Below are 25,365 nucleotides of genomic sequence, written 5' to 3'. Positions count from 1 at the left end.
GCCTTCGACAAGGTCCCACATAGGAGATTAGTGGGCAAAATTAGGGCACATGGTATTGGGGGTAGGGTACTGACATGGATAGAAAATTGGTTAACAGACAGAAAGCAAAGAGTGGGGATAAATGGGTCCCTTTCGGAATGGCAGGTAGTGACCAGTGGGGTACCGCAAGGTTCGGTGCTGGGACCCCAGCTATTTACGATATACATTAATGACTTAGACGGAGGGATTAAAAGTACCATTAGCAAATTTGCAGATGATACTAAGTTGGGGGGTAGTGTGAATTGTGAGGAAGATGCAATAAGGCTGCAGGGTGACCTGGACAGGTTGTGTGAGTGGGCGGATACATGGCAGATGCAGTTTAATGTAGATAAGTGTGAGGTTATTCACTTTGGAAGTAAGAATAGAAAGGCAGATTATTATCTGAATGGTGTCAAGTTAGGAGGAGGGGGAGTTCAACGAGATCTGGGTGTCCTAGTGCATCAGTCAATGAAAGGAAGCATGCAGGTTCAGCAGGCAGTGAAGAAAGCCAATGGAATGTTGGCCTTCGTAACAAGAGGAGTTGAGTATAGGAGCAAAGAGGTCCTTCTACAGTTGTACCGGGCCCTGGTGAGACCGCACCTGGAGTACTGTGTGCAGTTTTGGTCTCCAAATTTGAGGAAGGATATTCTTGCTATGGAGGGCGTGCAGCGTAGGTTCACTAGATTAATTCCCGGAATGGCGGGACTGTCGTATGTTGAAAGGCTGGAGCGATTGGGCTTGTATACACTGGAATTTAGAAGGATGAGGGGGGATCTTATTGAAACATATAAGATAATTAGGGGATTGGACACATTAGAGGCAGATAACATGTTCCCAATGTTGGGGGAGTCCAGAACAAGGGGCCACAGTTTGAGAATAAGGGGTAGGCCATTTAGAACGGAGATGAGGAAGAACTTTTTCAGTCAGAGGGTGGTGAAGGTGTGGAATTATCTGCCTCAGAAGGCAGTGGAGGCCAGTTCGTTGGATGCTTTCAAGAGAGAGCTGGATAGAGCTCTTAAGGATAGCGGAGTGAGGGGGTATGGGGAGAAGGCAGGAACGGGGTACTGATTGATAGTGATCAGCCATGATCGCATTGAATGGCGGTGCTGGCTCGAAGGGCTGAATGGCCTACTCCTGCACCTATTGTCTATTGTCTATTGTCTATTGTCTATTGTCTATTGTCTATTGTCTATTGTCTATTGACTCCCAGCCCTCCACCCCCCCCACATACCTGAAACCCAGCCCGCCACACACCTGACCCCCAGCCCTCCCACGCACCTGAACCACAGCCCCTCACACACCTGACGCCCAGACCCCCACACGCCTGACCCACTTACTCACCACACACACGAAACCAGCCCCCAAACACACGAACCCCAGTAACCCCAGACACCTGACCCCCTGATCGCAGACACCCACACACCAGACCTCTCGCCCCCACACACCTGACCCCTCGCCCCCACACACCTAACACCCAGCCCCACAACAGACCTGACACCCAGCCCCACCACACACCTTCCCCATGGCACCCAGCTTCATTACACTGCTGAAACCCCCCCCCCCCCCCACACACCTGACCCTCAGACCCCCACACATCTGAGCACCAGCGCCCCACACACCTGGCTCTCACCCTCCCACACGCACGTGACAACCATCCCTCCCACAAAACGAACAACCAGCCATACCAAAGAGGTGACACCCAGCCCCCCTACACACACTTGACCACCTGACCACTCACACCTGACCTGCATCCCCAAAAAAACTAACCCCCAGCCCCTACACACCTGACCCCCAGCACCCCAATCACCTATTCCCCAGCTCCCACATATGTGACCTCTCAGCCCCCAACACACAAGACCCCCTTCCCCCAGCCAATCATACACCTGATCACCTTGTCTCCCAGCCCCCCAGCCACCAGCCCCCAGCCCCCCCCACACACACACACACCTGAACCCCAGTCCTTCAACGCACCTGACCCCAACCCTCCCACACACCTTAATCCCTGCCCCGCACACAATTGACCCCCCCAGCCCCCACAAACCAGACCACCCGACCCCGACACAGCTGACGCCCAGCCCCCCCCCCCCCACACGCCTGACCCACTGACTCACCACACACATAATCCCAGCCCTCCCACATACCTGAACCCCAGCCCTCCCACACATCTGACCCCCAGTCTCCCCACACACCTGATTCCCTGATCCCAGACACCCACACACCAGAACCCTCGCCCCCCACACACCTTACCCCCAGCCGCTCACACACCTGACTCCCAGCATCCGCACACAACTGACCTCCAGCCACACCACACACCTGACCTCCAGCCATACCACACACGTGTCCTTCAGCCCCCACACAACTAACCCCCAGCCTCGCCACAAAACAGACACCCAGCCCCCAACACAAACCTGACCCCCAGCCCCGCACAAACCTGACCTCCAGCCCCCTGCATACCTGAGCCCCAGCCCCGCACACACTTAATCCTCAGCCCCCACACACCTGACCTCCATCCCCCGCATACCTGACTCCCAGCCCCCACGCACCAGACATCCAGTCCCCCCAAATACACCTGACCCATAGCCTCCACACACATCTCACCTCCAGCTCCCCACATACCTGAACCCCAATCTACCTACATACTTGACACCCAGCCCCCCACTCACCTGACCAACTGACTTCCCACACACCTGATCCACAAGTCCACCACATACCTGACCCCTTGGCCACCCATACACCTGAATCCCAGTCCCCCACACACCTGATCCCTGATCCCCAGTACCCACACACACATGACCCCCGGCCGCCCACACACGTGCCCCCCGACCCCCCTCCCCACACTCCGGAACCACTGCCCCACACACACCAGGTCCCCAGCCCCCCCACACATCTCCCACATCCCACCCACACACCTGACCCTCAGCGCCCGACACAACTGACCCCCAGACCACCCACACAATTGAATCCCTAACCCCCAGCAGCCCACACCCCTGATCTCCAGCCCCCCACACATATGGCTCCCTCCCCACACACATGACCCCCTGATACCCAGCCCCTCACACACATGACCCCCGCCCCCCCATACACTTGACCCCCTGACACACAACCCCCCCCACACATGACCGCCAGCCCCCCGACATACCTGAACCGCAGACCCCACCACACACCTGACACCCAGACACCCACGCACCTGGCCCTTGGCCCCCCACATACCTGCCCCCCTGCCCCTCAGACACCTGACCACCAGCATCCCACACACCTGAACCACAGCCCCCACACACACAACTGACTCCCTGACCCCCAAGCCCCTCACACACCTGAACCATTGCCCCTACCACACACCTGACCCGTCAGCCACCCCACACACCTGACCCCCAGACCCCCACAACCTGACCCTCAGCCCGCCCATAACCTGACCCTAAGCCCACCCACACACCTAACCCCCTGCCCCCACACACCTGAAACCCAGCCACCCCATACCTGACACCCCAGCCCCCAAAAACAGCTGACACCCAGCCACCCACACACGTGACCCTCCGCCCCCCCCACATACCTGATACTCAGACCCCCACACACGTGACCCCCAGAAACCGCACATGTGCCCCCCTGACCCCCACACACTTGACCCCCAGCCCCCACTCAGCTGACCCACTGACACCCAGCCCCCTACAAATATGACCCCCAGCCCCCCATACATCTAACCCCCTGAGCCCCAGCCCCCCACTCATCAGATCCCCCCAGCCTGACCCCCCCAGCCACCGAACACCCGAACCCCCTTCCCCCCACACACGTGAGCCCCAGCCCCCCCCACACATGAGCCCCAGCCCCCCAGACTCAAATGCAACCCAGCCCCCCCCCCACACACTTGATCCCCTGACCCACAGCACCCGCACACACAGCTGACCCACAGCCTCCCCACAAACCGGGCCCCCTGGCCTCCCACCCCCCCCACAAACCTGACCCCACCCCCACAACACACCTGACCCCACCCCACAACACATCTGCCCCCCACTCCCACAACACACTTGACCCCACCCCCACAACACACACCTGAATACCAGCCCTCCCACACACCTGACCCCCAGTCCCCTCACACACCTGACCCCCAGTCTGCCCACACACCTGGCCCCCAGATCCCAGACACACACACAACAAAACCCTCGCCCCCCACACTCCAAACCCCCAGCTCCCCACACGCCTAACCTCCAGCCCCCCACACACGTCCCCCAGCCCCCCTCCCCCACACACCTGAACCCCTCAGCCCCCCATATATCTGACCCCAGCCCTCTACGCACCTGACCCCCAGCCCGCCAGACACGTCCCCCAGCCCCCCCCCACACACCTGTCCACAAGCCCACGCACACACCTGACCTCCAACCACACCACACACCTGTCCTCCAGCCCCCACACACCTGACACAGAGCCTCCCACTCACCTGACCCACACCCCCCGCACACACCTAACCCCAAGACTCGCCACAAAACTGACAACCAGCCACCCCATACACCTGACTCCCAGCCCCCAACACACACCTGACCCCCAGCCCCGCACACACCTGAACTACAGCCCCCTGCATACCTGAGCCCCAGACCCCACAAACTTGATCCCAAGCCCGCCACACACTTGATCCCTAGCCCACCACACATTTGATCTCCAGCCCCCCACATACCTGGCTCCCAGCCCCCACGCAGCAGACATCCAATCCCCCCACATACACCTGACCCACAGCCCCCACACACACCTCACCTCCAGCTCCCCACATACCTGAACCACAGTTCCCCTACACACTTGACCCCCAGACCCCAACTCACCTGACCAACTGACCTCCCACACACCTTATCCGCCAATCCACCCACATACCTGACCCCATGGCCACCCAAATAACTAAATCCAAGTCCCTCACACACCTGACCCATGATCCCCAGTACCCACACACACATGACCCCCAGCCGCCCAAACAGGTGCCCCCAGCCTCCCCCCCACACTCCGGAACCACAGCCCCCCACACATACCTGATCCCCAGCCCCACCACACATCTCCCACAGCCCACCCACACACCTGACCCTCAGCGCCCGACACAACTGACCCCCAGACCACCCACACAATTGTACCCCCAGCCCCCAGCAACCTGATCCCCAGCCCCCCACACATATGGCTCCCTCCCCCCACACATGTCACCCCTGATATCCAGCCTCCCACACCTTTGACCCCCACCCCCCCATACACTTGACCCCCTGACACCCAGCCCCCCTCACATGACCGCCAGCCCCCGACATACCTGAACCGCAGCCCCTACCACACACCTGACACCCAGACACCCAGACACCTGGCCCTCAGCCCCCCACACACCTGAACACCAGCCGTCCCACACACACCTGAACCCCTGATCCCAAGCCCCACCACACACCTGAACCACAGCCCCGACCACACACCTGACCCCGCAGCCACCCCACACACCTGAAACCCAGACCCCCACAACCTGACACAGCCCACCCACACACCTAACCCCCAGCCCCCACACACCTGACACACAGGCCCCCCACCATACCCCCGACCAACAGGCACCCAACCCCCACAAACCGGAACAACTGAGGTCCAAGCCCTTCACACACCTGACCACCTCCTCCCCACGCATCTAACTCCCTCACCATCAGCACCTCTCACACATGAACCCCAGCCCCATCACACACCTGACCCTCAGCCCCCCCCCCACGGATCTGACTCCCAACCACCCCCACATACCTGACCCCAACACCCCCGACCCACCTGACCCCCAGCCCCCCATACAACTCACCCGCAGCCCCCCCACACAACTGAACCCCAGCCCCGCACATAGCTGACCCCCAGACCCCACACACACCTGACCGCTAGCCACACCATACATCTGTCCACCAGCCCCCACACACCTGATACCCAGCCCCCCACTCACCTGACCCACTGACCCATAGCCCCCGCACACGCCTAACCCCCAGCCTCCCCACACAAATGACCAGCAGCCACCCCACACACACCTGACCCTCAGCCCCGCACAAACCTGACCTCCAGCCCCCTGCATACATGAGCCCCAGCCCTCGACACACTTGATCCCCAGCCCCCCACACACCTGATCCCCAGCCCCCCACACACCTGATCCCCAACCCCCACACGCCTGACCTCCAGCCGCCCACGTACCTGACTCCCAGCCCCCACACACCAGACATTTATAAAATACGAAATTGCTGAGCATTTGGATAGCAGGAACAGGATCATTCCGAATCAGCATGGATTTACGAAGGGGAAATCATGCTTGACAAATCTACTGGAATTTTTTGAGGATGTAAACATAGAAACATAGAAACATAGAAAATAGGTGCAGGAGTAGGCCATTCGGCCCCTCGAGCCTGCACCGCCATTCAATGTGATCATGGCTGATCATTCAGCTCAGTAGCCTGTACCTGCCTTCTCTCCATACCCCCTGACCCCTTTAGCAAAAAGGGCCACATCTAACTCCCTCTTAAATATAGCCAATGAACTGGCCTCAACTACCTTCTGTGGCAGAGAATTCCACAGACTCACCACTCTCTGTGTGAAGAAATGTTTTCTCATCTCGGTCCTAAAAGACTTCCCCCTTATCCTTAAGCTGTGACCCCTGGTTCTGGACTCCCCCAACATCGGGAACAATCTTCCCGCATCTAGCCTCTCCAACCCCTTAAGAATTTTATATGTTTCTATAAGATCCCCCCTCAGTCTTCTAAATTCCAGCGAGTACAAGCCCAGTCTATCCAGTCTTTCCTCATATGTAAGTCCCGCCATCCCAGGGATCAATCTGGTGAACCTTCTATGTACTCCCTCTAAGGCAAGAACGTCTTTCCTCAGGTTAGGAGACCAAAACGGCACACAATACTCCAGGTGCGGTCCCACCAAGGCCCTGTACAACTGCAGCAGAACCTCCCTGCTCCTAAACTCAAATCCTCTTGCTATGAATGCCATCATACCATTCGCTTTCTTCACTGCTTGCTGCACCTGCATGCTTGCTTTCAATGACTGGTGCACCATGACACCCAGGTCACGTTGCATCTCCCCTTCTCCCAATCGGCCACCATTCAGGTAATACTCTGCTTTCCTGTTCTTGCCGCCAAAGTGGATAACCTCACATTTATCCACATTATATTGCATCTGCCATGCATTTGCCCACTCGCCTAATCTATCCAAGTCACTCTGCAGCCTCCTAGCATCCTCCTCGCAGCTAACAGTGCCACCCAGCTTCGTGTCATCCGCAAACTTAGAGATGTTGCATTCAATTCCCTCGTCCAAATCATTAATATACACTGTAAATAACTGTGGTCCCAGCACTGAGCCTTGCGGTACCCCACTAGTCACTGCCTGCCATTCCGAAAAGGACCCGTTTATTCCTACTCTTTGCTTCCTTTCCGCCAACCAATTTTCTATCCACCTTAACACTGAACCCTCAACACCAAACTCCTATGTGGGACCTTGTCGAAGACCTTGTGAAAGTCCAGAAAAAACACATCGACTGGTTCTCCCTTATCCACTCTACTAGTTACATCCTCGAAAAATTCTATAAGATTCGTCAGACATGATTTGCCTTTGGTAAATCCATGCTGACTTTGTCCGATGATATCACCACTTTCCAAATGTAATGCTATCACATCTTTAATAACTGACTCTAGCATTTTCCCCACTACCGATGTTAGGCTAACTGGTCTATAATTCCCCGTTTTCTCTCTCCCTCCCTTTTTAAAAAGTGGGATTACATTAGCTACCCTCCAGTCCTCAGGAACTACTCCAGAATCTAAAGAGTTTTGAAAAATTATCACTAATGCATCCACTATTTCTGAGGCTACTTCCTTAAGCACTCTGGGATGCAGCCTATCTGGCCCTGGGGATTTATCTGCCTTTAATCCATTTAATTTACCTAACACCACTTCCCGACTAACCTGGATTTCCCTCAGTTCCTCCATCTCATTAGACCCCCGGTCCCCCGCTATTTCCGGCAGACGGTTTATGTCTTCCTTAGTGAAGACAGAACCAAAGTATTTGTTCAATTGGTCTGCCATCTCCTTGTTCCCTATGATCAATTCACCTGTTTCCGACTGCAAGGGACCTACATTTGCCTTAACTAATCTTTTCCTCTTGACATATCTATAAAAGCTTTTGCAGTCTGTTTTTATGTTCCTTGCCAGTTTTCCCTCATAATCTATTTTCCCTTTCCTAATTAAGCCCTTTGTCCTCCTCTGCTGGACTCTGAATTTCTCCCAATCCTCTGGTATGCTACTTTTTCTGGCTAATCTGTATGCTTCATCTTTTGTTTTAATACTATCCTTGATTTCCCTTGTTAGCCACGGATGCACTACCTTTCCTGGTTTGTTCTTTTGCCAAACTGGGATGAACACTTGTTGTAGTTCATCCATGCGACCTTTAAATGCCTTCCAGTGCATGTCCACCGTCAACCCTTTCAGCATCAATCGCCAGTCTATCTTGGACAATTTACGCCTCATGCCCTCAAAGTTACCTTTCTTTAAGTTCAGAACACTTGTTTCTGTATCGAATTTGTCACTCTCCATCCTAATGAAGAACTCTACCATATTATGATCACTCTTGCCCAAGGGGCCCCGCACAACAAGACTGCTAACTAACCCTTCCTCATTACTCAATACCCAGTCTAGAATGGCCTGTTCTCTCGTTGGTTCCTCGACATGTTGGTTTAGAAAACCATCTCTCAAACATTCCAAGAAATCCTCTTCCTCAGCACCCCTGCCAGTTTGGTTCACCCAATCTATATGTAGATTGAAGTCACCCATTATACCTGCTGCGCCTTTAGTGCATGCATTTCTAATTTCCTGCTTGATGCCATCCCCAACTTCCCTACTGCTGTTAGGTGGCCTGTACACAACTCCCACTAGCGTTTTCTGCCCCTTAGTGTTTCGTAGCTCTACCCATATCGATTCCACTTCCTCCAAGCTAATGTCCTTCCTTTCCACTGCTTTAATCTCCTCTCTAACAAGTAACGCTACCCCACCTCCTTTTCCTTTCTGTCTATCCCGCCTGAATATAGAATATCCCTGGATGTTGAGCTCCCAGCCTTGGTCACCCTGGAGCCATGTCTCCGTAATCCCAACTATATCATAATCACTAATAACTATCTCCACATTTAATTCGTCCACCTTATTACGTATACTCCTTGCATTGAGACACAAAGCCTTCAGGCTTGTTTTTACAACTCTCTTACCCCTTGTACGATTATGCTGAAAAGTGGCCCTTTTTGATTTTTGCCCTGGATTTGTCTGCCTGCCACTTTTACTTTTCACCTTGCTACCTGTTGCTTCTACCCTCATTTTACACCCCTCTGTCTCTGTTCCAGCTCCCATCCCCCTGCCACATTAGTTTAAATCATCCCCGACAGCACTAGCAAACACTCCCCCTAAGACATTGGTTCCATTCCAGCTCAGGTGCAGACCGTCCTGTTTGTACTGGTCCCACCTCTCCCAGAACTGGTTCCAATGTCCTAAAAATTTGAATCCCTCCCCCTTGCACCATTTTTCAAGCCACGTATTCATATGAAATATCCTTCTATTCCTACTCTGACTGGCACGTGGCACTGGTAGTAATCCAGAGAGTATTACCTTTGAGGTCCTACTTTTTAGTTTATCTCCTAGCTCTCTAAATTCACCTTGTAGGACCTCATCCCGTGTTTTACCTAAATCGTTGGTGCCAACGTGCACCACGACAACTGGCTGCTCATCCTCCCCCTTCAGAATGTCCTAGGAAAATTGACAGGGGAGAGTCAGTGGATGTGGTGTACCTCGACTTTCAGAAAGCCTTCGACAAGGTCCCACATAGGAGATTAGTGGGCAAAATTAGAGCACATGGTATTGGGGGTAGGGTACTGACATGGATAGAAAATTGGTTGACAGACAGAAAGCAAAGAGTGGGGATAAATGGGTCCCTTTCGGAATGGCAGGCAGTGACCAAGGTTCGGTGCTGGGACCCCAGCTATTTACGATATACATTAATGACTTAGATGAAGGGATTAAAATACCATTAGCATATTTGCAGATGATACTAAGCTGGGGTGTAGTGTGAATTGTGAGGAAAATGCAATAAGGCTGCAGGGTGACATGGGCAGTATAAGAAAATAACTGCAGATGCTGGTACAAATCGATTTATTCACAAAATGCTGGAGTAACTCAGCAGGTCAGGCAGCATCTCGGGAGAGAAGGAATGGGTGACGTTTCGGGTCGAGACCCTTCTTCAGACTGATGTCGGGGGTGGGACAAAGGAAGGATATAGGTGGAGACAGGAAGATAGAGGGAGATCTGGGAAGGAGGAGGGGAAGGGAGGGACAGAGGAGCTATCTGAAGTTGGAGAAGTCGACGTTCATACCACCGGGCCGCAAACTGCCCAGGCGAAATATGAGGTGCTGCTCCTCCAACTTCCGGCGGGCCTCACCATGGCACTGGAGGAGGCCCATGACAGAGAGGTCAGACTGGGAATGGGAGGGGGAGTTAAAGTGCTGGGCCACCGGGAGATCAGTTGCGTTAATGCGGACCGAGCGCAGGTGTTCAGCGAAGCGATCGCCGAGCCTGCGCTTGGTTTCGCCGATATAGATAAGTTGACATCTAGAGCAGCGGATGCAATAGATGAGGTTGGAGGAGGTGCAGGTGAACCTCTGTCTCACCTGGAAAGAATGTTTGGGTCCTTTGATGGAGTTGAGGGGGGAGGTAAAGGGACAGGTGTTGCATCTCGTGCGGTTGCAAGGGAAAGTGCCCGGGGTTAGGGTGGTTTGGGTAGGAAGGGACGAGTGGACCAGGGAGTTGCGGAGGGAACGGTCTCTGCGGAACGCAGAGAGGGGAGGGGATGGGAAGATATGGCCAGTGGTGGGGTCCTGTTGTAGGTGACGGAAATGTTGGTGGATAATATGTTGGATCCGCTGGCTGGTGGGGTGGAAGGTGAGAACGAGGGGGATCCTGTCCTTGTTGCGAGTGTGGGGATGGGGAGCAAGAGCGGAGCTGTGGGATGTAGAAGAGACCCTAGTGAGAGCCTCATCTATAATGGAGGAGGGGAAGCCCCGTTTTCTGAAAAACGAGGACATCTCGGAAGCCCTAGTGTGAAACACCTCATCCCGGGCGCAGATGCGGCGTAGACGGAGGAATTGGGAGTAGGGGATAGACTTTTTGCAGGGGACCGGGTGGGAAGAAGTGTAGTCCAGATAGCTATGCGAGTCGGTGGGCTTGTAATAAATGTCCGTCACTAGTTTTTCTCCTGTGATGGAGATGGTGAGGTCCAGAAACGGGAGGGAGATGTCAGAGATAGTCCAGGTATATTTAAGAGCAGGATGGAAATTGGAGGTGAAGTGTATAAAGTCAGTGAGTTCTGCATGGGTGTAAGAGGTAGCACCAATGCAGTCGTCGATGTAGCGGAGGTAGAGTTCGGGGATGGGGCCAGTGTACGTCTGGAACAGGGATTGTTCGACGTACCCAACAAAGAGGCAGGCGTAGCTAGGGCCCATGCGAGTGCCCATAGCCACGCCTCTGGTTTGGAGGAAGTGGGAGGAGTCAAAGGAGAAGTTGTTGAGGGTAAGAACCAGCTCTGCTAGGCGGAGGAGAGTGTTGGTCGATGGGGATTGGCTGGTTCTACGGTCGAGGAAGAAACGGAGGGCTTCGAGACCATCCTTGTGGGGGATGGAAGTGTAGAGTGACTGGACATCCATGGTGAAAATGAGGGAGTGGGGGCCTGGGAACCGGAAGTTATCCAGGAGATGGAGAGCGTGTGAGGTGTCTTGGACGTAGGTGGGGAGGGATTTGACCAGGGGGGATAGGATGGAGTCGAGGTAGGTAGAGATAAGTTCGGTGGGGCATGAGCAGGCAGAGACAATGGGTCTGCCGGGACAATTGTGTTTGTGGATTTTGGGTAGGAGGTAGAATCGGGCCGTGCGGGGCTGGGGAACTATGAGATTGGAGGCACTGAGGGGTAGTTCACCGGAGTTGGTGAGGTCGGTGATGGTGCTGGTGATGAAGGTCTGGTGTTTATCGGTGGGGTCATGGTCCAGGGATAGGTAGGAAGAGGTGTCTGATAGTTGTCGTCTGGCCTCGGTGCGGTAGAGGTCAGCACGCCAGACTACCACAGCCCCTCCCTTGTCAGCGGGTTTAATTATTAAGTCCGGGTTGTTGCGGAGTGAGTTGAGGGCTGCACGTTCAGGAGGGGAGAGGTTGGAGTTAGTCAGGGGAGTGGAAAATTTGAGGCGGCCGATGTCACGCCGGCAGTTTGAAATAAAAAGTTCTAGTGGGGGTAGTAGGCCATACTGGGGGGTAAAAGTGGAGGGGGTCCGTTGGAGACGGGAGAAGGGGTCATCAGTGGTGGGTCGGGACTCCTTGCCATGGAAAAAGGCTCGGAGGCGGAGGCGGCGGAAGAAGAGCTCCACGTCATGGCGGACGCGGAACTCGTTGATGTGGGGGCGGAGGGGAACAAAGGTAAGGCCTCTGCTGAGGACATGGGCAGGTTGTGTGAGTGGGCGGATACATGGCAGATGCAGTTAAATGTAGATAAGTGAAAGGTTATTCACTTTGGAAGTAAGAATAGAAAAGCAGATTATTATCTGAATGGAGTCAAGTTAGGAAGAGGGGATGTTCAACGAGATCTGGGTGTCCTAGTGCATCAGTCACTGAAAGGAAGCATGCAGGTACAGCAGGCAGTGAAGAAAGCCAATGGAATGTTGGCCTTCGTAACAAGAGGAGTTGAGTATAGGAGCAAAGAGGTCCTTCTACAGTTGTACCGGGCGCTGGTGAGACCGCACCTGGAGTACTGTGTGCAGTTTTGGTCTCCAAATTTGAGGAAGGATATTCTTGCTATTGAGGGCGTGCAACGTAGGTTCACTAGGTTAATTCCCGGAATGGCGGGACTGTCGTATGTTGAAAGGCTGGAGCAATTAGGCTTGTATACACTGGAGTTTAGAAGGATGAGGGGGGATCTTATTGAAACATATAAGATAATTAGGGGATTGGACACATTAGAGGCAGGAAACATGTTCCCAATGTTGGGGGAGTCCAGAACAAGGGGCCACAGTTTAAGAATAAGGGGTAGGCCATTTAGAACGGAGATGAGGAAGAACTTTTTCAGTCAGAGAGTGGTGAAGGTGTGGAATTCTCTGCCTCAGAAGGAAGTGGAGGCCAGTTCGTTGGATGCTTTCAAGAGAGAGCTGGATAGAGCTCTTAAGGATAGCGGAGTGAGGAGGTATGGGGAGAAGGCAGGAACGGGGTACTGATTGAGAGTGATCAGACATCATCGCATTGAATGGAGGTGCTGGCTCGAAGGGCTGAATGGCCTCCTCCTGCACCTATTGTCTATTGTCTATTGACATCAAATCCCCCCACATACACGTGACTCACAGCCCCCACACACACCTCATCTCCAGCTCCCCACATACCTGAATCCCAATCCCCCTACACACTTGACCCCAAGCCCCCCCACTCACCTGACCAAGTGACCTCCCACACACATGATCCGCCAGTCCACCCACATACATGACCCCTTGGCCACCCATAATACCTGAATCCCAGTCCCCCACACACCTGACCCCTGATCCCCAGTACCCACACACACATGATCCCCAGCCGCCCACACACATGACCCCCAGCCGCCCAACACTCCTGCACCACAGCCCCCACACACACACCTGATCCCCTGCCCAACCACACATCCTCCAAGTCCACCTACACACTTGATTCTCAGCGCCCGACACAACTGACCCACAGACCACCCACACAATTGATCCCTAACCCCCAGCAGCCCACACCCCTGACTTCCATTCCCCCACACACATATGGCTCCCTCCCACTACACACATGACCCCCCGATACCCAGCCCCCCACACACATGACCACCGACCCCACATACACTTGACCCCCTGACACCCAGCCCCCCCACACATGACCACCAGCCACCCGACATACCTGATCGGCAGCCCCTACCACACACCTGACACCCAGACTCCCACGCACCTGGCCCTCATACCCACGCAGACCTGACACACAGCCCCGCACACACCTGACCCTCAGCCCCCCACACACCTGCACACCAGCCCCTACCACAAACTTGACCCTCAGCCCCCCCACAAACTGACCCTAAGCACACCCACACACCTAACCCCCTGCCCCCACACACCTGACACCCAGCCCCCCCATAACCCTGATCAACAGGCACCCAATCCCCCACACCCGGAGCAACCCTAGCCACCGAACACCCCGGATCGCCAGCCCCCCCACACACACCTGAGCCCCAACCCCCCAACACACACCTGACCCCCAGCTCCCAACAAACCGGCTCCCCAGCCCCCCACACACACCTGACCTCCAGCCCTCCGCATACCTGATCCGCAGCACCCCACACACATGCAACACAACCCCCACACAAGTGATGCCCGGATCCCCAGTCCCCACACACAGTTGACCCACAGCCCCCCCCACACCTGACCCCCAGCCAGCTACACACCTGACACCCTGCCCCGCACACACCTGACCCAATTCCACCCACACACCTGACCCTCAGCCCCCACACAACTGACACCCAGCTCCAGCACACGTCTGACCACCAGCCCCCCACACAACTGACACCCAGCTCCAGCTCACACCTGACCCCCAGCCCCCCACACACCTGACCCCCATCTTCCCTCACATCAGACTTCATCCCCCACATATTTGACCACAACACCCCAACCCACCTTGAACCCCCAGCCCCACAAACACCTGATCCCCTGACACCCAGTCCCCATTCACCAGACCAACTGACTCCCAGCCCCCCACTCATCTGACCACCTGACCCCTACACACCTGACCCACACACACCGGACCCCCAAACTCCACACACACCTGACCCCCAGCCCCCCAGCCCCCCACACACCTGACCACTACCCCTCACACACCTCACAACCAGCCACACACATGCCGGACCTCAGTCCCCCTACACAGTTGACCCCCAGCTGCCCCACTCACCTGACCCCCTGACCGCGACACCGCAACCCCGACAAACACCTGACCACCTGAACCCCAGCCCCCCACACACCTGCCCACTGACTCCCAGCCCCCCACTCACCTGACCCCCACACACCTGAGCCACAAACCCCCCACCCACTTCACTCCCAGCGCCCCCACACACCTAAGCTCCAGGCCCCTCACACACATGAACTGCAACTCCCCCACACAACTGACAAATTGACCTCAACCCGCCCACACACCTGACCTCCCGCCCGCCCAACACCCTTGAACCCCAGCCCTCCCACACAACTTTCACCCAGCCCCCCCGCCCCACATTAAGTGACCCACACATCTGACCTGCAGCCCCCCTCCACACACACCTGAACCCAACCCCCCACACACCTGACCCCTCGCCCCAACAAACCTAACCCACAGCCCCACGCAACCGAACACCAGCTCCCCACACATCTGACACCCGGTCCCCCTCACACATGATCCCCTGACCCCAGGACCCTCCACACGCCGAAACCCCAGTCACCCAACACCACTGACCCTCCACCCCCACACACTTGACACCCAGCCCTCCACACACCTGACACCCAGCGCCCCACACGTCTGACCCTCATCTCCATACATACGTGGCCCCCTAACCGCCAGACTACCCAAACACCTGATCTCCACCCCCACCCCCACATTCCTGAACCACAGCTCCCCCACACACCTGACCCCCTGACCCCCCGTCACCCAAAACCCCTGACGCCCACCCCCCCCACACACCTGACCCCCATCCCCGGCCCACTCCCCCACACACATGAGCCCAAGCCCCCTAAACTTCTCACCACCAAACGCCCCACAACATCTGACACCCAGTCGCCCACACAACTGACCCCTGATCCCCAGCAACCCCACACACATGACCCCCAGCCCCCCACACACCTGAACCCCAGTTCCCCCAAGCAACTGATCAATTGACCCTCAGCCCCACTACACACCTGACCCCCAGTACCCCCCACACACCTGACCCCCAGCCCCGCTGCACACCTGATCACCAGCTCCCACACACCAGAACCCCAATTAGCCCACACGCCTGAACACCAGCCCCCGCCCGCACACAGATGACCCCCTGACTACATGCCCCCCCGCACATATGACCCCCTGACCCCCCGCCCCCACACACCTGACCCCCTGACTCCATGCCCCACACACACCTGACCACCTGACCCCCAGTACCCACACATACCTGGCCCCCAGTCTCCCCACAAACGTGATCCGATGTTGGGGAGTCCAGAACCAGGGGTCACAGTTAAAGAATAAGGGTAGGCTATTTAGGACTGATATGAAAAATACGTTTTCACCCAGGGAGATGTGAATCTGTGGAATTGTCCGCCACAGATGGCAGTGGAGGGCAATTAACTGAATGTTTTCAAGAGAGAGTGTGGGGGTCATGGAGTCAGGGGTCAGGTGCGTGGGGGACGCTGGAGGTCAGGTGTGTGTGGGGGCTCAGGTCACGTGTGCCTGGGGGAGCTTGTGGTCAAGTATGTGGGGGGGGCTTGGCGTAAGCGGGGGGGGGGCTGTGCGTCAGGTCTGTGGGGGAGCTGGGGGTAATTGTCTGGGGGGTCAGCGGATCATGTGTGTGGGGAGAATGGCGGTGCTGGCACGAAGGGCCAAATGGCCTTCTCCTGCACCTATTTTTCCATGTTTCTATGTCTCCCTCTCCCTCTCTCTGTCTCCCTCTCTCTCTCGCTCTCTTCTCTCCCTCTCCCCTCTCCCTCTCCCCTCTCCGTCTCCTTCTCCCTCTCCACCCAAGACACTTACGTCTACGATGAGTCTCTGGCTTTGGGCGCAGCGGGGAGAGAAGAGATCGAGGAAGTCTCCCCCACTGTGTATAAAATCACGAAGGGAATAGATCGAGTAGACGCACAAAGTCTCGGGCCCGGTATAGAGGAATCGAGGACCTGGGGACATAGTTCCAAAGTGAAGATTTAGTAGTAATCTGAGGGGTAACAATTTCACATAAAGGGTGGTGGGTGTATGGAACGAGCGGCCGGAGGAGGTAGGTGAGACAGGGACTATCCCATCGTTTAACAAACAGATAGGTACATGGATAGGACAGGTTTGGAGGGATATGGACCATGCGCAGACAGGTGGGACAGGTGTAGATGGGGCATGCTGGTCGGTGTGGACAAGTTGGGCCGATGGGCATGTTTCCACACTGTGTCAGGAAACGACTCCATGAGTCTAATCAAGAATTTATTTTTCTCCTCCTCACATATATCCACTGACTTGGCCGCCACCGCCTTCTGTGGCAATGAATCCCACAGATTCGCCACCCTCGGACTAAAGAAATTCTTCCTCAGCTTCCTAAAAGAAGATTTCTGAGACGATGACCTATAGTCCTAGACTCTCCCACATATATACATATACACACACACACACACACGCACGTACACACGCACACGCACACGCACGCACGCACACACACACACACACACGTACACTCACGCACACACGTACACACAAACACACACACGCACGCACGCACGCTCGTACACACAAAAAAAGAAGCATTAATATTGCAATAATAACAGATAGTCTTTGTAGTTCCCAGCTTATTTGAGGTTGTAGTGTTTAACAGCCGAATGGCTGTAGGAAAGAAGCTGTTCCTGAACCTGGACGTTACAAATCAGATTCAACCCCTACTCACCTGAGCACCTGACCCGCACACACCTGACTCCCAGCCCTGCACACACCTGACCACCAGTCCCCCCAAATACCTGATCCCCCGCCCCCTTCACACCTGACCCCCAACCCCCCCTCACACCTGACTACCAGCCCCCACGTACCTGACCCCCAGCACCCCAGACACTTGAACCGCAGCCCCCAAACACCTGACACCCAGAACCCAACACACCTGAACCCCAGCCCCCCACACGCCTGACCCACAGCACCCACAGCACCCCCCCACGCACCTGAGCCCCAGCACCCTCACACACATGAACCGCAGCTCACCCACCCAACTGACAAACTGACCCCAGCCCGCCCATACACCGGACCCCCAGCCCCCCCACACACCTGACCCACAGTACCCAAACACACCTCACCTCCAGTCACATTCATGTCTGACCCCCAGTCCCCCACACACTTGACCCACTGATTCCCAGCCCCCCACTCACCTGACCACCTGACCCCCACACAACTGACCACCACCCCCCCCACACACTTGACTCCCAGCCCCCCCCCCCCCACACCTGGGCCCCAGCCCCCTCACACACATGAACCGCAGCTCCCCCCCACACCTGACAAACTGACCCCAACCCGCCCACACACCTGACCCCCAGCCACCCAACGCACCAAATTTTCCTGACCGCTCCAACACACCTGACCCAAAGACCCAACACACATCAGCCCCCCCCACACCTGTCCACCCCCTCCCCCCCTCACGCACCTGCCCCCCAACCACCCAACACCCCTGAACCACAGCCCTCCCACACAACTATCACCCAGCCCTTCCACCCCACATAAGTAAACTACAGTCCCCCCACACACCTGACACTCAGCCACCCACTCACCTGACAATTAGCCAGCCACACACGTGACCCCCAGCCCTCCCACAACCCTGACCCCAAAGACCCCCCCACACACCTGACCCCAAGCCCTCCACAACCTGTCCCTCAGCCCTCACACACCTGACCACCAGCCACCCACAATCTGACACCCAGCCCCCAACACACCTGACATCCAGCCCCCCACACACCTGACACCCAGCCCCCCACACACCCGAAACCCAGCCCCCCACACACCTGAGCCATAGCCACCCACATACATGACCCACAGCCCCCCACACGTCTGACACCCGCCCCCTCATATACACGTGAGCCCTGACACCATGCCCCCCCCACACACGTGATCCCCTGCCCCCCCAGCCCACCCAAATACCTGATCCCCCAGAACCCCACACACACCTGACCCCCAGCCCCCACACACCTGAGCCCTTGACCCCCAGTCACCCACCACCGCTGATCCCCATCCCCCCTAAACACCTGATCCCAACCCTCCCACAGACCTGACCCCCTCCCCCCACACGCATGAGCCTAAGACCCCCAAACCTTTTACCAACAGTCGCCCCACAACACCTGACACCCAGTCCCCCATACATCTGAAACCTGCTCCCCTGCGCCCCCACACACATGAACCCAGCCCCCCACAAATCTGGCCCAAGCCCCCCTCACACCTAACCCCTAGTCCCCCCCACGGACCTGAGCCCCCAGCCCCACCACACACCGGACCAACAGCCCCCACACACCAGAACCCCAATTCACCCACACAACTGATCCCCTGCCCCCGCACATACTTGACCGCTAGCCCCCCGCACACACCTGACCCCTAGCCCCCGGCCCCCACACACCTGACCCCCTGACCACCAGCCCCCACACACACCTGACCCCAGTCTCTCCCCACACGTGACCCAGTGTTGGGAGTGTCCATAACCAGTGGACACAGTTTCAGAATAAGGGTAGGCTACTTAGGACTGAGATGGAAAAAAAGGTTTTCACCCAGAGTTGTGAATCTGTGGAAATGTCCGCCACAGAAGGCAGCGGAGCTCAATTAACCAGATGTTTTCACAAGGGGGGGGCTGGAGGTCAGGTGTGTAGGGGTCAGCGGGTCAGGTGTGCGGAGGGCTACGTGTAAGGTTTGTGGGGAGCTGGGGGACATGAGTGTGGGGGTCGCTGGAGGCCAGGCGTGTGTGGGGCGCTGGGGTCACGTGTGTGTTGGGGAGCTTGCGGTCAAGTGTGTGGGTGGCTGGGCGGCAGCAGGGCGGCTGGTCGTCAGGTGTGTGGGGGAGCCGTGGGTCATGTGTCTTGGGGGTCAGGAGATCAGGTGCGTGGGGAGAATGGCGGTGCTGGCTCGAACGGCCAAATGGTCTTCTTCACCTATTTTTCCATGTTTCTATGTCTCCCTCTCCCTCTCTCTGTCTCCCCCCTCTCTCTCTCTCTCGCTCTCCCCTCTCTCTCCCCTCCCCTTTCCCCACCCCCTCTCCCCTCTCCCTCTCCTTCTCCCTCTCTAACCCAGACACTTACGTCTACGATGTGTCTCTGGCATTGAGCGCAGCGGGGAGGGAAGGGACCGAGGAAGTCCTTCCCACGAGGAGAATAGATCGGGTAGACGCACAAAGTCTCGTGCACAGTGTAGAGGAATCGAGGACATAAGTGCAAGGTGAAGATTTAGTAGGTATCTGAGGGGTAACATTTTCACACAAAGGGTGGTGGGTGTATGGAACGAGCTGCCGGAGGAAGAAGGGGAGGCAGGGACTATCCCATCATTTAACAAACAGCCAGACAGGTAAGTTTGGACGGATATGGACCAGGCGATGACAGGTGGGACAAGTGTAGACGGGGTAGACTGGTCAGTGTGGACAAGTTGGGCAGAAGGGCCTGTTTCCACGACTCTATGACACTGATCAAGACTCTATTTTTGTCCTCCTCAAATATATTCACTCACTTGGCCTCCGCCGCCGTCTGTGGCAAAGAATCCCACAGATTCACCACCCTCTGACTAAAGAAATTCCTCATCTTACTAAAACATTTCTGAGCCGATGACCTCTAGTCCCAGACACTCCCACATACACACACACACACACACACACACACACACACACACACACACACACACACACACACACACACACACACACGCAAACGCACAAGTACACACAAAACAGAATAATTAATAGTGCAATAATAACAAAAATAGTCTTTGTAGTTCCCAGCTTATTTGAGGTTGTAGTGTTTAATAGTCGAATCGCTGCAGGGAAGAAGCTGTTCCCGAACCTGGACGTTACAGTTTTCGGGCTTCTCTACCTTCTTCCCGATGGTAGAGGTGAAATGAGTGTGTGGCCAGGGAACTCTTGGTCTCTGATGCTGGCTGCCTTTTTGATGGACCTTAATTTGGTTTAGTTTAGAGATAGAGCCCGGAAACAGGCCCTTCGGCCCACTGAGTCCGCGCTGACCAGCGATCCCCGCACACCAACTCAACCCGACACACAATAGGAACAATTTACAATTTATACCAAAGCCAATTAACCTAAAAAACCTGTACGTCTTTGGAACGTGGGAGGGAACCGGGGCACCCGGAGAAAGCCCACACAGGACACAGGGAAGACGTGCAAACTCTGTACAGACAGCATCCGTGATCAAACCCGGACCTCTAGCGCTGTGAGGCAGCAACTCTACCGCTGCACCACCGTGCCATCCCGTCCACTTGGAATGAATAAACTTGAAATTGAACACAAATCAAAACACTCAGCATACAGTTTTAAAAACCATCAATGTAGATAAACTGAACCACAATTGTCAAAGTAAGGTGATTTATCTGATAAATAATTTAACAATATGTCTTTCCACATATTAAGCAAAAGTTTATTCAAAACGTATGCAACTGGGCAAGGGCATCTTTGTGTTGCTGGTTTCAGGGAGTTATGGACTTGGACTCTGGACATCGATGCTGATCAGGGTCTTGCCATTATCTAGAGGCTCTCTCCTTGTGGCACAATGACAAGTCATGTCATTCACTGTTCAACACTCCCACCAAGTGGAGTGACACCTCAATTACACGTCGTTATTCACCAAGTGATGACTCCTTCTCCCGTCTCCGGTGGAACCCGTCCTCTTTGCCCCCCCCCCCCCCCCCCCCCCCGGTTGGCCAACTACCCTCACTAGAACTTTTCATCTCCAACTGCCGGCGGGACTTTAACCGCCTCAAATTCCCCACTCCCCTGACTCACTCTAACCTCTCCCCTCCTAAACGTTCAACCCTCCACTCAGGACCTACACATCAGGAGGTGCAGATCCAGAGCAAGCAAGATCATGAGGGACCCCCGCCACCCCAGTAACGGACTGTTCCAGATGCTACGATCAGGCAAACGACTCCGCTGTCACGCTGCGAAAACGGAGAGGATGAGACGGAGCTTCTTCCCACAGGCCATCAGGACTGTCAACTTTTATAACCCCAGAGACTAAATTTTTGTCGGCACTAATAGTAACTTATTAACTTTATTTATATGCTGTAACTGTAATTCTTTTTTGTGCACAACCCGCAGGCATTGCCACTTTCATTTCACTGCACATCGTCTATGTTTATGTGACAAATAAATTTGACTTGACTTGATTCTGCAACAATCCTGACTTAGTCATCAAACCCGATGACAAGGAAGGTGCTGTGGTAGTCTGACGTGCTGACCTCTACTGGACCGAGGCCAGACGACAACTCTCGGACACCTCCTCCTACTTAACCTTGGACCACGACCCCACCGACGAGCACCAGACGTTAATCATCAACACTATCACTGACCTCACCAATTCCGGCGCTCTACCCTCTAATGCCTCCAACCTTATCGTTCCCCAGCCCCGCACGGCCCGATTTTACCTTCTACCTAAAATCCATAAACAGAAGAACTGTCCTGGCAGACCCATTGTTTCTGCCTGTTCATGTCCCACCGAACTTATTTCCACCTACCTCGACTGTATCCTATCACCGCTGGTCAAATCCCTCCCCACCTCCGTCCATGACACCTCACATGCTCTCTGTCTCCTCGATAATTTCCGTTTTCCAAGCCCCCACTCCCTCATCTTTACCATGGATGTCCAGTCACTCTACACTTCCATCCCCCACAAGGATGGTCTTGAAGCCGACGGTTTCTTCCTCGACCGTAGAACCAGCCAATCCCCATTTACTAACACCCTCCTCCGCCTAGCAGAGCTGGTTCATACCCTTAAAACTTCTCCTTTGACTCCTCCCACTTCCTCCAAACCAGAGGCGTAGCTATGGGCACACGCATGGGCCCTAGCTATGCTGCCTCTTTGTAGGGTACGTCGAACAATCCCTGTTCCAGACGTACACCGGCCCCATCCCCGAACTCTACCACCGCTATATTGACCACTGTATTGGTGCGACCTCCTGTACCCATGCAGAACTCACTGACTCCGTGCACTTCACTTCCAATTTCCATCCTGCTCTTAAATATACTTGGACTATCTCCGACATATCCCTACCATTTCTGGACCTCACCATCTCCATCACAGGAGACAGACTAGTGACTGACATCTATTGTAAACCCACTGACTCCCACAGCTATCTGGACTACACCTCTTCCTACCCTGACTCTAGAAAAAGTTTATACCCTACACCCAATTCCTCCCTCTACGCCGCATCTGCGCAGGGATGAGGTGTTCCACACTAGGGCATCAGAGATGTCCTCATTCTTCAGGAAACGATAATAGATAAATAGATCAAAAAATCATTTGAATAAGACAGTGTGGTCCACTTACCAAATAAAATATTAAAAAGAAACAATGATTGGTTATCTGGAGATATTTCAATATTCGCACAAGCAAACCATCTAGTTCTACATAACACAATCTTCCAATAACTAGCTCGGCATTTAAACAGTTGGTGTCTTGGCTCAAATAAACGATCCATTTTTCCCAGATCCTCTCAAAGAATCCCTTCTTTTTAATTCAAATGTTCGATTCTAAAGGGTTTGAGGAAGGATATTCTTGCTATTGAGGGCGTGCAGCGTTGGTTACTAGGTTAATTCCCGGAATGGCGGGACTGTCATATGTTGAAAGATTGGAGCGACGAGGCTTGTATACATTGGAATTTAGAAGGATGAGAGGGGATCTTATCGAAACATACAAGATTATTAAGGGGTTGGACACGTTAGAGGCAGGAAGCATGTTCCCAATGTTGGGGGAGTCCAGAACCAGGAGCCACAGTTTAAGAATAAGGGGTAGGCGTTTAGAACGGAGATGAGGAAAAACCTTTTCAGAGAGTTGTAAATCTGTGGAATTCTCTGCCTCAGATGGCAGTGGAGGTCAATTCCCTGAATGCCTTCAAGAGAGAGCTAGATAGAGCTCTTAAGGATAGCGGAGTCAGTGCGTATGAGGAGAAGGCAGGAACGGGGTACTGATTGAGAATGATCAGCCATGATCACATTAAATGGTGGTACTGGCACGAAGGGCCGAATGGCCTCCTCCTGCACCTATTGTCTATTGTCTATTGTTATCTCAAGTTCAGTATCCATAATGAATCTAAACTTTAATGAGCACTAACTCCATCTTGCTGCTCTATCCACGCTGGTAAACACGGCAGCTGAAGATGCGTTAACTTGTTACTTTCTTCTTAATGAACACAGGTTAGAAATGCTAATTAACTCTCTCCGCCATACATTTGAAAGAATAACACATAATGCTGAAAATTAAACTGCAGCTTCAGATCTGAGAAAGGGGGAGATGGGTAAATGTTCTGTGTACTTCGCCCAGTGGGGAATATTAGTTCCAGCAGGTGAACACTAGCTGTGGCTCTGTTCAATCTGCAGTTTATTTTGTCGTGAACCACTTCAGACCAGGTGACAGGTAGATGTTGAATTCAAACCCCACAGACCGGACAGTAAGGTCGGTCTGAGAGTAAATGACCAACTCATCCGTCTGGGCTGTCCACACTGCGGCACAGAGAAAGCTGCCACACACGCAGACTTCATTTATGTGCTTATTTATCAAGTCATTCAAGAGAGCATATCTCTCATCATGCAGTGCAAACCTGGCACTCGTAGAAACTGAAATAAACACTTTCAATGATCAGGGACTGTTATTAAAAATCACCAATGTAAATGTCAGGCAATTAAATGTTTTCTGCTTAATCTGCATCTTTGAGAAGAGTGGACATCGATCGATGTTTAATTCCCTTGATTTCAAGGTTAATAGTTCAGTGGTAATATAATATCCAAGGGCCATTTAAAAGCAGTTTGTCTGTTAGTGCTGTACCTGGCGCAAATTTTGAGACAAGGGTTGCCGTGTTTCAAGGGGAGAGGTGGTGCATTTTAGTTCATCTGAACTATTCCCATTTGCCGGCATATGGATCATCTCCCTCTAAACCATTCCCCTCATGTACCTGTCCAAATGTCTTAGTGTTCCCATTATGTCGCTACCTTTGACACTATGCACCTCTATGAGGTCACTGCACTGCCTGCACTTGCTCAGAATAATTTGCAATCTCTGATTTCCCCCACACACCTCCCATCTCTCTATCATATCATATTATATCATATCATATCATATCATATATATACAGCCGGAAACAGGCCTTTTCGGCCCTCCAAATCCGTGCCGCCCAGCGATCCCCGTACATTAACACTATCCTACACCCACTAGGGACAATTTTTATATTTTACCAAGCCAATTAACCTACATACCTGTACGTCTTTGGAGTGTGGGAGGAAACCGAAGATCTCGGAGAAAACCCACGCAGGTCACGGGGAGAACGTACAAACTCCTTACAGTGCAGCACCCGTAGTCAGGATCGAACCGGAGTCTCCGACGCTGCATTC

This window comes from Rhinoraja longicauda, unplaced genomic scaffold, assembly GCF_053455715.1.
Source record: "Rhinoraja longicauda isolate Sanriku21f unplaced genomic scaffold, sRhiLon1.1 Scf000070, whole genome shotgun sequence".
Taxonomy (NCBI): domain Eukaryota; kingdom Metazoa; phylum Chordata; class Chondrichthyes; order Rajiformes; family Arhynchobatidae; genus Rhinoraja; species Rhinoraja longicauda.
The sequence above is the reverse complement of the archived record's forward strand: the minus strand, read 5'-3'. Positions refer to the sequence as shown.